We start from the raw sequence: 16,919 nt of genomic DNA, 5'->3' as shown, positions 1-16,919 counted from the left end.
CCACACCTTGAAAAGCAAACCTCACCTTCCCAGCAGACAAGGGGATGTTAGGTAGCTAACCAAGGTCTAGAGGATTTGCAACCCAATCAGCTTTTTTAATGGAAATTTACAATATCAGCTAACTTGAGCTCTTAGGAAACGGAGTAAATGGGGACTGAACTTATGCTTGTTTATTTTCTCTTATCTTTATCCTTTACTCTAAAACTTGTTTACAAACTACAGGAAGGAAAAGTGATTAGCCAAGATAATATAAAATTTTTAAGCTGCACGGAATGAAGAATGGATATGAATGTAGAATGTGGAAAGCTATTTATATTTTCCTTTAACTCTAATTTTTTTTTCCTGTTATGTTTCTCGTTAAATGTAAATTCTCTTCATTCATTGATTTTAATATGTGTGACCCACACAGAAATAATTTTGTTTATTTATTGAACCACCTGTGGGAAGATGCTTGATAGTTTATAAATGTAAAATTATCCCCAACACTACCAGATGATACTAAAAGATTTATAGTTTATTCATGATGTTCAGTTTTGTTTTTTCCATTAAGTTATCATGGTTCAAATGACCCATTACCAAAAAGGTCATAAGAAAGATGTATGAGATCAACCGAGTAATTTCAGATATAATCTTAAAGATTAGAATGAGTTTTGAAAGACAAAAGTGTTAATGAGTGTGCCTACTTTAAAAAAAAAAAAAGTGCATTAAATAAATCCTTGATAAGAAAACTAAAAAAACAAAAATAAAAACCAGATTTGTTAATTCTGTCAATTTAAGTGCATTACAATATCCCAGACTTAGTAAAATTGTCATAACTTGATAGGACCATGCCATTTATTTCTGTGTGCTGTATATGATACTATACAAAATATATTTACTGCAATTTTATGGATTGTTATAAAAATTTGATTGCATATTTAAACCATTTTATAATACATTTATGAAGAGGAAGTGAGAGCAAAAGAGTAGAAAGAAGGAAAATAAGTAGTTGCATAGATTATTTATTTATAGTTTTACCACCTGGCTTTAGAAGGAAAATAATTATATGAATGCTTTTCCAGACCCTACGGTACAGCTGGGATATGCTAGAACAGCTATTTCTTAAACTGGTGTTTGAGGTTCACTGAGAGAAGACAGACTTTTAGGGGACAAGGTATTCTATAAGAATTTTTTAGTTTTATTAATATAATGATCAAAGTAATATTTCAGCATATTTTTTCTTTTCCCTTTCTTTTCTTTGTTGTTGTTGTTGTTGTTGTTGTTGTTTTTGAGACAGGGTGTCACTCTGTCACCAGGCTGGAGTGCAGTGGCGCAATCTTGGCTCACTGCAACCTCCACCTCCCAGGTTCAAGCAATTCTCCTGCCTCAGATTCCCGAGTAGCCAGGACTGCAAGTGCGCACCACCATGCCCAGCTAATTTTTGTATTTTTAGTAGAGATGGGGTTTCACCATGTTAGCCAGGATGATTTCAATCTCCTGACCTCGTGATCCACCCACCTTGACCTCGCAAAGTGCTGGGATTACAGGCATGGGCCACCGTGCCCAGCTGAAACTGAATTTCATAGAATGAAAGTTTGCTTTGTAAGTCAATGTTTACTCAGTATTGTGTGAAAAACTGTATTCTCTGGAGTTTGAAAATATTTTTTTTTTCTTCACAAGAGTCCATATTTTACTCAGTTGTGAGAACCACCAAATCAGAGAAATGGATAAGTATCAAAGTAGTAAACAATGTGAGTTATTGGAGTAGAATATATTAGCCTATACAGAGCGTGACAAACTTTTTCTATAAAGGGCCAGATTATAAATATTTTAGGCTTTGTAATTCGAGATCCAAAATGAAGGATATTGTGTAGGTACTTATATGACAGGAAATAATAACATCTGAAGATTTTTTTTTTCGATCACTTAGATGCATAAATACCATTCTTCATTGAGAAGACATACAAAATAGTCAGTGGGGCTGGATTTGGCCAATAGATTTTAGTTTACTGACCCTGGTATACCCAAAATGATTTCAACTGATATGAATTTTAGGATTTATTACTAAAATTTCTCCTTTTATGCCTTCCTTAAATATGTTCCTGTTTGCCTAGAACAGTACTGGTTTATGGCTTTTCCAACACGTCCATTATTATTCATGCTTAAAAGTTAAATTACAGGGTCACCCTAGTTATCAGAGTCTTTCCTTCTCATTGACCAGCTTCCCACTGACTAGTTATGTAAAAAATCTCAGCCCTAGATCACAGGGGTGATCTAGAGAAGCAGGTCAATGTGCACAAAGTCCTCAGGCTACTGGAAAAGAGCTCATATCCTAATGCAGTAATCATCCTCCACTTAAAAAGGTAAAAAAATAAAAAAGAGTGTCTTGTTCTAGAAGTGCCCACTTGGGATTAGAGGTGGGAGATTTGCTATTTTCTATTGGATCAAAAATTTTAACATACTTGCATTTAAATGTCATGGATAAGTTCTCATTATATTGTATTAAATAAAAAAAAAGTATGAAGTTTCATATTTAGAGCACGATATGCACAAAATAAAAAGAAGAAATACTGTGATGAACATAACAGCATTCTTGGAGCTTACTTATAATTATTATTTGTGTTTTCCAAATTGTACACAATGAATATAGTTTACATTAACAATATGAAAAAGTGAACATTTTGGTAATATTTTAAAATTATGGGTAGTTCAGTGAATAAACTTAAAAATAGTAAAAGACACCATTCATGTTAAAGTATTGGACATTCTTTATCTGATCATGCCCCCAAAGAAAATTGCATTTCGGAAATGTTAAATTATCATTCTCTTATGATATTTCACATTAGCTATTTTCTATCCCAGCAAAGTGAATGATATGCTAAATAACTTCAGAGATTGTTTTTAAACTAATGCAAAGGAAATAATATTCATATGAAGGCTAAATGTGAACATTTTTAACTTGGTAAATTAAATGTGAAGCTTATATTTTGTGGGAAGTATTATACAGCACACAATCATACCAAAAACAATCAACTACTACAATAAACCTATTATGTAGGTGATCAACATAGAAACTATGAATAGGTGCTACAGCACATTCACTGGATATTTCTATTTGGATTCACCAGTATAACTATCTCTAAAGCCTCAATCTGGGAATTATTATAGATTTCAGCTTTGTCGTAGATGGGGCGAGTTGATTTTGTTGAACCTCCAAAAGTGAAGCTATCTAAAAAACTACTATATAAATCTATGTCTAGTCTAAGAAACAATATTCTCATTGCCTAAAATAATCTGGAAATATAGTTGAAGGAAAAAAGGATAAATTCTCAGTTGAATGGGACAGGTACTGAGATACTGTCAGTCCATAGATGATTAAGAAATTAAAAATGACAATTGAGAACAATGCTACCATATTGGAAAATTTGCTTCAAGGCTACAGATGTTATTGGCAAAGAGAGGATGAAATGGATGAGCAATCTAGCTCTTATCTAGAGAAAGTCAGTCTCCAGTGAACCATCTTTTTTTGTAATGCTCAAACCATCTTTTTTTGTATGCTCCTGCTATGTCAATTACTGGAGCTCAGAGAGAGATGTTTAGTATACTGCCTGTTGACTTCTTTCCTTAAATTGCCCAGAACACTCCAAACTCATCATTTCTATTTTTCTCTATATTTTATTAGATGAAAACAAATAGTGTAACAGGTGGTTTGTTTTTTCTCTCTGCTTGGGATTTGTATGTGCTTCTCAGCCAGCATTTTGTTATCCTCAGGTTTAAAGGCTCTAAGTCATCAGAGAATCACTCCCACTTGATTATAAATATAAGTCAAATGATTATAATGACAGTGTCACAGGTGGAAAAATAATCTTCATTCTATTGTAATCAAGCCCAACACTGACAAAGAATCATACATTGCTTTGGTGTTTCAATTGAGATGAGGGTACCAATTTATACTTTAACTCTTCAAGAAGGGCAAGAAGAAATGTATACAGAAGAATATCTTCAGAGTTAATTTCAACCTGAGTTGCAAATAAAAAATCCTGATTATTCAGGATAATGAATCAAAGCTGAATTACCAGAAGTTAATTTGGAAACAGCATTTGCATTGCTTATTTTCACTGGACTCATACAAAAAATAAAAATTAAAAAAAATAAAAGGACTTGCTCTCTGCCATACTTATTCACCCACACCATGATGGGAAAGAATTCCTGGAGGTAGCACTCTTCTCACACAGATTTACAATCTCCAGCATGGAGGAATTAGGTAGAACAGACATATTTCACTCATACCATGGTCAACGTCTATCTAGGAAAGTCTAGATGTTCCTCTTAACTCAAAATGTGTTTTTAGCTGTAATTTGATTCTGTTTTAACCAATATGAAGTCCTGCTTATAACTGTGTGAGGCAGAGAAAAATTTCTAGGCTAAGATTCAAATCAGAAAGCATACTACAATAAGCAACATCTTCTCAAGGATGTGATACAATCTCTCAGTCTTCTCCAGGTGTGATATTATCTCTCGGTCTTCTCTGATGACCAATTGGAAAAGTCATCTGGGAAAATAGTCACTGTCATTCTAGCTTTTAAAGGTGTTTATCCTCATTATCAAATACATAAGAATAATGTAATTAAGGAAACACTTTCTAAAAATGTATCATAACCTTGCAGAAAAGTTGCTTATATTTTTTCCTGAATTTTTTTTGACTTTGTGCATTTCTTTCATGAAATGTGGATGTAATTTATTAGCTTAACAAAAATAAATGAGATATATACAATGTTGGATGTTTGGGTACAGTGGTGAGCAAGATATGGCTTGCTCCTTCTCTTATAGAGTTATAATCTAGATGGGAGGTAATCCAGAGGAAAAATTATCAAAATTACCAAGAACCACACAACACTTGGTACATGGTATGTTCAAAGAAAATAAAAGTTCTTTGGACTAATGTGTGGGACATCTATCTTGAATTTCTGCAGCAAGAATAGCCACTGAGAGAAAGAGGCATCCACAATTAAGAATGATAATGCACAGTTGGGAGAAGGATGAAGAGATTTTCAGGCAAAGATAGCAGCATATGTAGGCTAGAGGATCTGAGAGAACAAGAAGACGTGAAGAACTGAAAGTGATTTTTGATCAGGAAATGATAGAGAAGGAATGAACATGAAGGAGGAGTTTGGGCAATGAAGGATGAGGGTGTAGGAAATTAAATGTAACAGGGATAGTGGTAAGAAGATGAACCCCCAATGGTTGCTCTCTGTCTCTCTGGAAAAAAATCTGAATATTTTATAATTAAAGAATTGCATTATTTGGTGCTCTCTCAAAGAATTGAGGCATTCTAAGGTTGTCTCCATAGTTGTGAGAAGTATGAAATTTCAGGGTCTATCTCAGCAGCTGAAAAGCCTTCCCTCAGGGAACTGAATGGTTATTCATTATACTATCCGGGTTTAACACTTCTATTCATTCGTAGCTGTGATGGTTAATACTGAGTGTCTACTTGATTGGATTGAAGGATGCAAAGTATTGATCCTGGCTGTGTCTGGGACCATGTTGCCAAAGGAAATTAACATTTGAATCAGTGGCCTGGGAAATGCAGACTCACTCTTAATCTGGGTGGGCACCATCTAATCAGCTGTCAGCATGGCCAGAAAATAAACCAGGCAGAAAAAAACGTGAAAAGGCTAGACTGTCTTAGCCTCCTAGCCTACATCTTTCTCCCACACTGGATGCTTCCTGGTCTCAAACATCAGACTCTAAATTCTTCAGCTTTGGGACTCAAACTGGCTTCCTTGCTCCTTAGCTTGCAGATGGCCTATTGTGGGACCCTTGTGATCACGTGAGTTAATATTACTTAATAAACTCATACACACACACACACACATATGTAATCTATTAGTTCTGTCCCTCTAGAGAACCCTGACTAATAAACTATCTTAGTCTGTTCAGGCTGCTATCACAAAGTGTCATAGACTGAGAAGCTTATAGACAACAGAAACGCATTCCTTACCGTTCTAAAAGTTGGAAGTCTGAGACCAGGGTGCCAGCATGGTCAGGTTCTGGTGAGAGCTTTCTTCTAGGTTGCATTTCTTATGTTTTATTGTATTCTCAGATAACTGAAGGAAGATGAGAGAACTCTCTGGGGTTTCTTTTATAAGGGCATTAATATCATTTATGATGGCTCTACTTTCATGACCTAATTACCTCCCAATCCTTAATACCTTCACATTGGGGATTAGGATTTTAACATATGAATTTGGAGAGAGGCACAGACATTTAGTCCTTAATAATCCCTTTACGCCTTGGATTCCTTGATGTCTTCTTGGCCACAGCTGTCACTTGGCTCATCTTTGCCTCTGCTTCCGTAATTCCTATTGTGGCCTTAGTTGTTCTTTTTAGACATGCTTCATCCAACAGGGTAGCCACTAGCCGTATGTAGCTATTTAAATCTGAATTTAATTCAATTAACTTTCTCCAGCCTGTGTTTCATTGGACAGGCTTGTTACGATCTGACAGTAGACAGAACGATCGAGTGCATAAACTGCTGGTCATCCTACTGGCTGCTTTCAGGTCATCCTGCTGCCATCAGTTGAGTCCAGGATAAGGTGAAACAAAGTATGATGATACAACCACAGGAAATTCTTAAATCTGCTGCTTTGGGTCATAGAAAGAGATGACAGGCGTTATATCTAGTAAAAGTGACATAGATAGATATAGTTATAAATAAAATCATAGTGACTGGTCTGTCTGAAGCAGCTGGGGAAGATGATAAAGAAGGTTCTTTAAAAGTCAGCATGCAAAGATTAAGAGGTAAGAAAACCAATTAAGGGGAAGATAAGTATCTGAAGCACAGGGAACAGTAATGCTAAAGGTTAAAGATATGAAAACAGAAAAATCAGAGTTAGTGCCTGCAAGTATTCAGAATTCCTAGAGCACAATTGAGAAGAGGGGCAGGGTGCCTACCATCCTATAATACAGCAATTTTGTAAGTGCCCTGCTTCTTAGCCCCATTTTTCACATCCACACTGTATATGATTAAATCTCTCTTCCCTACTGTTTCGACACATCACTAATGGTGGACATCTGCTCATTTCATCAACCAAGCCTTTCTTCTGCCATCTTTTGGCAAAATCATCTCAGTTTTCCTTTGCCAGCTGTCTGTGGTTAAGCATCTCTATTTTCCCCTGGCCACATATTGGGTAGGGAATTCAAGCTGGGCCAATTTGATCCTCTGTCCAATTTGGAGGAGAACCCAGAGGCAGAAAATGGTTTGAGCTGATTGATTCTAATTGTGAAGCTCTAAACATTATTCCTTATCTCAGCAGCCTTGAGCCCCAGAGCTGTTTCCAAGGAGCCCAAAAGAGTTTACCTAGCATCTGCCTTTTAGTGAGCATTTTAATCCTAAACCTGCAATACCTGCTTAATGGTATTGACTGTAGAATCAAAAGCAAGAAAATGCAGAAAACGAATGCATATTCCCAGCATTCTTTTCATATTATTGTATCATCTGACCTCTCCAGTTGTATCTGGCCCAATTTTTCCCATGGCTACTCTGCTCTAGTACTCATGTTTTTTGTTTCTGAACTTGCCCTTTGTATTTAAATCACTAAGCCATTTTTTTCACACTACTCCCTCATCACAAAACATGTGCTTCCTGAAAACCTACTCAAATCCTGCCCATGGTACAAGGCTTACATCAACCTTAGACTCCCTAGTACCTACTTTGATTGTTTCAACTCAAAAATCATCTCTGTATTCCTCAAAACTCTGATTGAGGAGAGGAATATCATTTTTTTCATTTATCCTTTCCTATATGAGAGAGTTTTACAAAACACTCTTAGTATTCCACTCCTCCTCACAGCAGAATGACTTAATTTATGTATGAAAAAGACATTAGCCCATTTTATTTCTTGAATCCACACCTTTTAAATCAAAAGTATTAAATAAAAGCAACAAAACAAAAAATACAACAAAAACAATGACAAAAATCAAAAGTATTGACCACAGCAGAATAATTTGATCTTTCGCCTTCCTTAGTGAAATATTTGCTTCTTGCATTTATATCCCATCTTCTAGAACTTGATATATACACATACACACACATACCACACACACACACATATATATATACACACACACACATATATATATAGAGAGAGAGAGAGAGCGGGGGTCGGGGAGGGAGAGACAAAGATGAAGATAGAGGTAGATACAGAAAATTAAAAGGTTTATCAGTATCTTTCCCATATCTTTTATTATGCAAATGCTAATGAAAAAATATTGGCACCCGAGACTCTGATTGATAAATTCCTTACCATAATATCTTGTCTTTGTTTTTGAGGTCTCCATCTTAAGAGAAACTATGTTCCAGCACTAAAGGATTTCTAGAGTGATGCTACATGTAGTTACAGAATAATTCTTGGAAGTAATTGAACACACTTTCTGCTAAATCATTCAGTATTTCAACGATTTCAGTGTTCATTAATGCACTAATGTTGAGTGACTGGTTGCAGATTAATAAGTGTTTTTATTCACTGCTCACAAAAAGGTACTATGATTTATAGTAATGCCAAGAGTCAAAAAAATAGACCATAATACATTTTTGAGTCTATTTCACTATTTATGATATCCTTCAACATAGCTTTGAATATGTGTTTCAGAATCTGTAATACTTAAGAAATAATACCCATAGTGTTTCTTTTAGAATAATATAAATTAATATATGCCAAAATTATATTTGTTTTAAACTTATTTAGAATCATTACTTATCTTATCTTACATCTTTTATTGAATTTATATAAAGAAGCAATTTCACTTACATCTCTAAACTGGGAGAGAAGAGGTGGCTGTTTTATTTTGCCAAAGGAAAAAAAAAAAAAAAAATGATTGTTGAGCTCCTTCTTGAAATTTTGTGTGAATTTTGCTTAGCCACTCCTGTGTTGTAAAAGTAGTCAGTAAGGGTATCATACATGTCAAAACTTCTTCCATCTATACTTAAGTAGGCTAACTAAGAGAATAAGGTCTCTGATTTGCATTTGACAAAAACAGAACTCTACTAATGCAACAGAAGCAATCATGACTTTCAAGATACTCTTTCAAGGAATGATGTACAGTCAGCACTGTCTTTTACAGCCAGCATAATAAACGATCTACAAGAGAAAATTTTAAATGACATTTCTACTGTAATTCCCATATGCCTTCTCTGTTGTTCTGGATATTTAATTTTAACACTAGACTTTCTTTTTCAGATCCTCTTTTCTTCTCTTCATGTTTTAATTCATTCAACGTGTATGTATGTCTACAGTAAAAGAAAGGTAAAGTTTAAACATGTGATTATTTGGTTACTCTTGGTTCACTCTGTGCAATTCAATTTCAGCTAATTTTCAAATTAAAATTAATTTAGCGTATATATATAAACACACACGTATACATATATATATGATTTTTTGTATGTATGGAATGATTCCAAGAGTTTTATGATTATTAACTTATTTAACCTTCAAAACAATCTTATGAGAATGAATCATATCATCTTACTTTTCAAGTGAGTAAACTGAGACACAAAAAAAATCAGCAAATTGCTCAAGGTCACCAACAGTGGATTACAAATTCAAACTCAAGATTTTGGCCTCCAGAGTCTGTGCCCCTCACCACTATGACTGACCCTTCATTTGTTAATAAAAGTGAAGTCTCATTTACTCCAGCTCTTCAGACGTATAAGGGTAGGGGACTGTTTACACACAACCTCTCAGAAGCTAAAGACAGGCTTTCTAAATCTCTGAATGAATGTATCTTTCAAAAAATGTTTTCCATAAAACAAACACATTTCATTATCTTGCATAATCTACTGCCACTTCAGAGGCTGAGGAGAAGCTGACTTCAGGAGTGGTCCCAGGTGAACAGGGGACAGAGCTTTGTGGAACTGCATCTTTGCAAGGAGTCTTAAATGATTCTAGAGATTCTGTGAGCACAGTTTTGTGGCTTATTTAATACTACTGGGTTTCTGTGAATTATAGCTTCTATGTCTGTTTGTTTATAATTGATATAGTGTAACTTTTAAAGCTGTGATTGATAAAAATTCAAGATATCAGGGTTGCCGAAAAATAAATTCAAGTCGGTCAATATGAGTATTCAAGTCCTAGAAATGTGTGTCATATGGTCAAATTGAAGTTGAACTTGATTGTGGATAATACTAATTTACTAACTGAATACTCACTAATTTGAAGAGGGAAGGTATAATTTTTAATTTTGTAATCCCAAGTATGAATTCTGATGGCCTTCATATTATAGGATCAACAAATAGACAGGCTTTCCACCCAGATTCTAAGTTCCAAGAGGACTTAGGACAACCTGTCTACATTATTCAATATTATATCACAATAAACTAAGCCAGTTTATGACACGTAGTTGAAGCCCAGTAAGATGCGAAACTTGAAAGAAAGAAGAGAAGGCAGGAAGGAAGATAGCCTTTTCACTAATTTATAGAAAGCATCATTGAAAATGTGTTCTTAACCGTTGGTTCTATAATGTAATTATCCTGTAAATTAATGGCCCTCAAATTTTTATTGTGAATATGTTCAGAAATTTCAGCCTGTTTTAGAAAGGATTTATTCACAAAATTGCTTCTTCATTCTAAACTTTCCCCTGTTATATTTTATAAAAAAACACTTTGTCACAAGCATCTGTTTGCATGTAAAATTTCCACAGGGACAATGGACAAAATTATTTTAGTTAAACACAACGTTTTCTCTCTTTTTTGATTGTGAAATTTTCACTTCTACTATTATAAAATGGAGGTAAATATGAATCATATTTAAAGCTTCTAAGACAATGAATACAACAGATTCCACTTAATTAAATTTGGATCTAGGCTCTCAGAAAATTCTGGTTAAGAATCTCAAAACCAAGTTTGAGTTATTCCATATTCCAGTCAACATTCTCTTTCCTATCCCATTCATTCAACTATTTAAAAATGTTACCGCATGTCCCAGATCCTCATCCAAGGTTTGTTTGGGGTTTTTACACAAATAGTTTTTGTCTTCTAAGATAGAGGCTCTTTTCTATGATTGAAGACATGTCAGCAACTGGAGACTAAGCGGGCTCTTTGGGTCCATTTTGTATTCATGAACCCCTTCAAGCCCGTTGAGAAAAAGTCATCTTGTGATCCTAGCATGACTAATTTATTCTGGGTTGTGGTCACAACACTATGGGCAAAAAAAAAAAAAAAAAAAAAAAAATCAAATTCTTAGCTTTAGATGTTTTGCTTTATGCTGTGCCACCATTGGAGATTTTTCTAAAGGTTAATGAGAACCGGACTTGTTTTACACAAGGTTTTCTTGTGAATATGCAGTGGGTGGAGGGATTTGAAGGTTAATGCATGAACAGAGTTCAGTTACGATGCTTATCCTTGTTTTCAGGCATTTTAGCTGAGTTATTTATACATAGATGCATTAGATATCCTGTTATTTTGAATAAGTGTCTATTTTTCATTAGGCAAGGTACATAAGCATTTTAATTATATATCTAAATACATCATTTAAAAATTTTCCCCTCAGAAAATAAAAAAAAAAATTCTTTCCTTCTTTATTAAATATAGGGGTAGTAAAATCTTATGAATAGATTTTCAGGTCAAGAGATTGGAATCTTTTTGATATAATATACGCACAGATTATTTCCTCTTAAATTTATCTATGCTAATGAATTGTATGAAAGTAATAAAGTTAAACCACAACTTGTTAAGTGTGCTGCAGTTCTCCAACATGACCAAGGAAAAGAATTTCTACATCTACGTTACTGCTGGTGCTCTGAATTAGAGCCTAGTTTGTTCATTTGCGTTAAATCAGTGTAAAGAATATAAGTGTGTATGTGTGTGTGCCTGTGTTTATATGAGATTAAATGAGCAACAGTATCCTGCTCTGCCACTGGATTACTTTAAATGGAGAAAACTGCAATTATTTTTGCACCAACCTAATAGGTGCAAAAATTATTGCGGTTTTTTTCTATTACTTTCAATGGGAAAAACCGCAATGACTTTTGCACCAATCTAATATTAAACGAGGGCATAAAAGTAAGAGAAAAGATCTTTAACCATCAAATTGGAAACTAGATCCTGCCCTTTTCAAAACATCTTTAGCATATCAAAATCTCTGGGTTTTCTACATATTTTAATTGCAATCAACCAACTAAAATGTATTGTGGTATTGCTCATAATGCTTAGTTTTCTCAAATAGAAGTTAAACTCTGACTGAAATTATGGCCATGGCCTTCTAAATGGGAGTGGTGACGGGTGCTAAGGAAGCATGACTATGAAGCCCAGCTCTTCCACTCATTAGCTGTGGGGCCCAAGACAGGTTACTTAACCTGTTGAAAACTTATTTTACTTATCCATGAAATGGATACTGGTTTCCACTTTGTGTGTGTTTTGAGGGTTGTGAAGAATTTAAAGGGGGATTTGCTATCAAGTGAGTACTCATTAAGGGTTAGTTATTATCATTCTATCATTTTTGTTCTTCAACCATTATTCCCTTTGTCTTCTTTCAGTTTTTTTTTTTTTTTTTTTTTTTTTTTTTTTCTTATTTCTATTAGCTCAGCCTTTAACCTAGACTGGCTTTACTATTGTATCTTACTCATACTTAGTTTACAAAAGCCCCATTTTACTATTTTAATACTAGTCAATGGGAATCAACTTGAGTCATCTGAGACTGTCCACTAAATTATTTTATTATGTATGGAGTACAGCACATCTTTAATGATTTTTTATCATAAATTTTAAAAACTTTAAACTCCAGATTTATTGGTTAATGCAAACAATTTTAGATACAGGTTTTTGTAGGAACCTCTAGGGAAGACAAAATTTCAGGCCTACCATCTTACGGTTTTCAACTTGACCTGAGAAGTAAATTGACTTAAACTGATTAACAGGAGAAAAAAGAATGTAAAATTATTTAATGTAAGTTTTACATGGCATGAGAGTCTCCAGAAGGAAATGAAGACTCAAATAAGTCCCAAAATCTAAATGCTTTTATACTAGTTTCAACAAAGAGAGGCAATTGTGAAATAGTGACTAACCTATGTAGAGAGGCTAAAGAAAAGTAAGAATTATTTTAACAGACTGTTAGTATAGAATTCTCTCAGTTTCAACTTTACTTTCTTGATGATAAAAATATTACATTCCTTCTCGTATGGAGAAGTCATCTTTTATATGGAGTATTTATCACCTGCTTTCAGGAAGAAAAAGAGGAGGGTCAAGAGCTCTCTTCTCAAAACTTGTGATTTTTTAAAGTGCATACTGCTCAAAATAATCCTTATGTCAAAATAGCATATGTTGTGGTAGTGTATTCCACCACCTTTCAGATCTATTCAAACTATCTATCTACCTATTATCTATCTATCTATCTATCTATCTATCTATCTATCTATCTATTTATTATACTTTAAGTTCTGGGGTACATGTGCAGAACGTGCAGGTTTGGTACATAAGTATACACAGGCCGTGGGGGTTTGCTGCACCCATTAACCCATCATCTACATTAGGTATTTCTCCAAATGCTATCCCTCTCCTAGTCTCCCACTCCCTGAGAGACCCTACTGTGTGATGTTCCAAACCATCTATATTTTTATTCATTCTTTCAGAAATTTTATTGAATGGGTCTTGAAAATCAAATGTGTTTTCATGAGGGAATATTTTTCACATTGTCTTTGTGTAACTGTGCCTTTTGTATGATCTTATTATTGAGATAACTTTCAAATGACTGTGCACTTTCTGATAAGAAGCAAACGTGACCATACAAACTAGCTGAAACCTAAGTAAATTATGACAAATGTCAGACTCTTGGCTGGGCGTGGTGGCTTACATCTGTAATCCCAGCACTCTGGGAGGCCGAGGTGGGTGGATCATGAAGTCAGGAGTTAAAGACCAGCCTGGACAACAGGGTGAAACCCCATCTCTACTAAAAAAAAAAAAAAAAAAAGAAAAGAAAAATAGCTGGACATGGTGGTGGGCGCCTGTAATCCCAGAGCCACTCTGGAGGCTGAGGCAGAGAATTGCTTGAACCAGGAAATGGAGGTTGCAGTGAGCCAAGATCACGCCACTGCGCTCCAGCCTGGGTGACAGAGTAAAACTCCATCTCAAAAAAAAAAAAAAAAAAAGTGAAAAAGTAAAATGTCAGACTCTTGAAGTATCTTCTCTCTGATGCATGGCTAAAGTTTCCGTGTATATCAGAAATGGAGAGGGATGTGATTTGGAGAAGCCTAATACTCTCTGGATACTCTCTGGGAACAAACATCATGTATTTTGTGGCACTATTTTTAGAAGACATCCTTTATCTCCTCATGGTCTAGTTCAAAGAACATCTCCCCTCTGAAACCATTCTGGATGGTGCAGAATTATTTGTTTCTTCATCTAAATCCTGATAGAATCGTCTCTTTCTATTACAAAAATACTTATCACATTGCATCTTAGTGATTGTTTCAATGCATGTATTTACCTTACTAGATTGTTTCCAACAGGTAAGAGATTATATATTTTTCTCCTGTCCTATGAGGGCACCCAGCCTAGAAACCCTCTGTGAATATTTATTTAATTGACCTGTTACCGTCATTAAGTTAGATGTCTGGTTACTCTTAAAAATTAATATGCAACCTACAGTCAGAGGGAAATTTTTTGTGTGCCCATTCTGGAAAATTTTGCCAAGAGTAAGAATTCATCCAGGACTACATAGATTGGCATGAGTTAGGGATTTAAGAAACATTCATCTAGACCATCCTGGTGAACATGGTGAAACCCCGTCTCTACTAAAAATACAAAAAAACTAGCCGGGCGAGGTGGCAGGTGCCTGTAGCCCCAGCTACTTGGGAGGCTGAGGCAGGAGAATGGCTTAAACCCGGGAGGCAGAGCTTGCAGTGAGCTGAGATCGCGCCACTGCACTCCAGCCTGGGCGACAGAGCGAGACTCCATCTCAAAAAAAAAAAAAAAAAAAAAAAAAAAAAAAAGAAACATTCATCTAGGATGAAATTGTAAGCATATTGGCATATTGTATTTACATATCTTCATTCTCCCTAATCTTTGCCTCCTTAAATAGTCTAATATATTATGCATGTAAACAGATGTATTTAGTTCAAATTTCTAAATTAAATTGAGTTATTTTCATTTTGTCTTGTAGTTGCAGAATGTGTATTTATTAATAACACAAGAGAAGAGTTCCCAAAATGTACTCTGGTCAGTTACCTGAGCTGCTTGCTCAGGGAAAACCATAGGTTGCTGAATTTTTTTTTGTAGACCCTTGGGTTGCAAATAAACCAAACTTAGCAGATTTTAAAAACTTTAAAAAATGTTTTATGGGATTATCCCTAAGAGTGAACAAGGCCTCCTTAGTCACAGAGGCAATTGGATTCAATCAGAGGGATCTTTTACTACACGGAATCCAGATAATATCAAATTAAACCATTTTATATCCTCTCCTGATGCCTCTGAAAATTCAGTTCCCCAAATCTTATTTTCTCAAGGAACTAATGATATTCTGCAAAGTGAAATGCCTGATTTTTTCTACTGGAAAAAAAAAAAAAAAAAACCTGAAATATATAGTTAGCCTAACCTAAATAATTGATGCTGACTTTTTTTTTTTTTTTTTTTTTTGCAAGGGTATATCAATTTACCAGGCACTAGCTACATTTTCTATAAGATCCTGTGACTAGGTCTTACTGCTCTGTAGATAGACAGCAGAATGTTTATGATGAGAAATATCACTTTTGTGCTCCATGTTATAAAACCATCCATTTGTGTCTGCTCCTCTCCCTTTATTCCGCCATGTATATGTATACATGGATATGTATGTCTCATGTAAAATATTAAAACTTCCTTATCTCTACTGGTTCAGCTAATTTTCTAAGATACAGCAGCAGTCACAAATATCATAAGGAGATATTTTTAGACTCAGATGCTGAATCAAGCCAGATATTTCATGTTGTGCATGCAGTATGTCCACGGGGAGCTGAAAAGCGTAGTTTTGGTGTTTTCTGGAGTCCCTTGAAATGAAATAAATTTAAAGTAGGCTGCAAGATCAGTAGAGACATCTTTTTATTCATTTCTGTGTATATGTGAATTCCCAGTTTGCATAAAGAAGTATCATGCATGCCCTGTAATGGCTCTCTTATATTAAGGAATTTAAGGACTGATTGCATTTAACAGAGAGAGAGCCAATACCAAGAGGGAATAGCAAAGCACTTTATTTTGGAGTAACTTGGGTAATAGGAATAAAGATCTGAAGCTGTGTTAAATAGCTAGATGAAGAAATAAGGAAACCATCATTCATGGGAAGAAAATAATGCTTTTGTAGTATAGAAAAGTTGATAATTCATTTGTTTGTTATTTCTCACAATTATTTGAAGCTTTCTATTTCTATTTAGTGTATTTTCTTATTCATTAATTCATTAAGTATATATAGTGTTTTACCATGTCCCAGATATCATGCTAGATGCAGACAACACAAAAGTGTAATTCCTGCTCTTGTAGAGTTTGCAGTTATTAAAATGTGTGTGTCAATGTTTGTGTGTGTGAGTGTTTATGTACTTGTAGTAGCGATAAGAGATTCGAGAAGAAAAACAAAAATACAAGGTACTTTCAAATAGTTAAAACAACAACAGTAACAACAAAAACATCTAGTCTGGTCCAAGGAGAAAGAATTCCTTGAAGGAGTGACAGTTAGTGTGAGATTAGAGGACTGCTATGGTTTGAAGTTGTCTCCAAAAAAGGATATGCTGGAAACTTAATCCCCAATGCACCCATTTTGGGAGATGGGGCCTAACGGGAGGTGTTTAGGTCATGAGGGCTCCACCCTTTTGAATGGATTAATGACAACTATGAAAGTACTTGAAGGTATGAATTTGATATCTTGCTCTCTTATGCTTCTACCAGCGGATGGATGAGGCAACAAGAAGGCCCGTGCCAGATG

This window comes from Macaca nemestrina, chromosome 3, assembly GCF_043159975.1.
Source record: "Macaca nemestrina isolate mMacNem1 chromosome 3, mMacNem.hap1, whole genome shotgun sequence".
NCBI classification, from domain to species: Eukaryota; Metazoa; Chordata; class Mammalia; order Primates; family Cercopithecidae; genus Macaca; species Macaca nemestrina.
Note: the sequence above shows the minus strand (reverse complement) of the source record.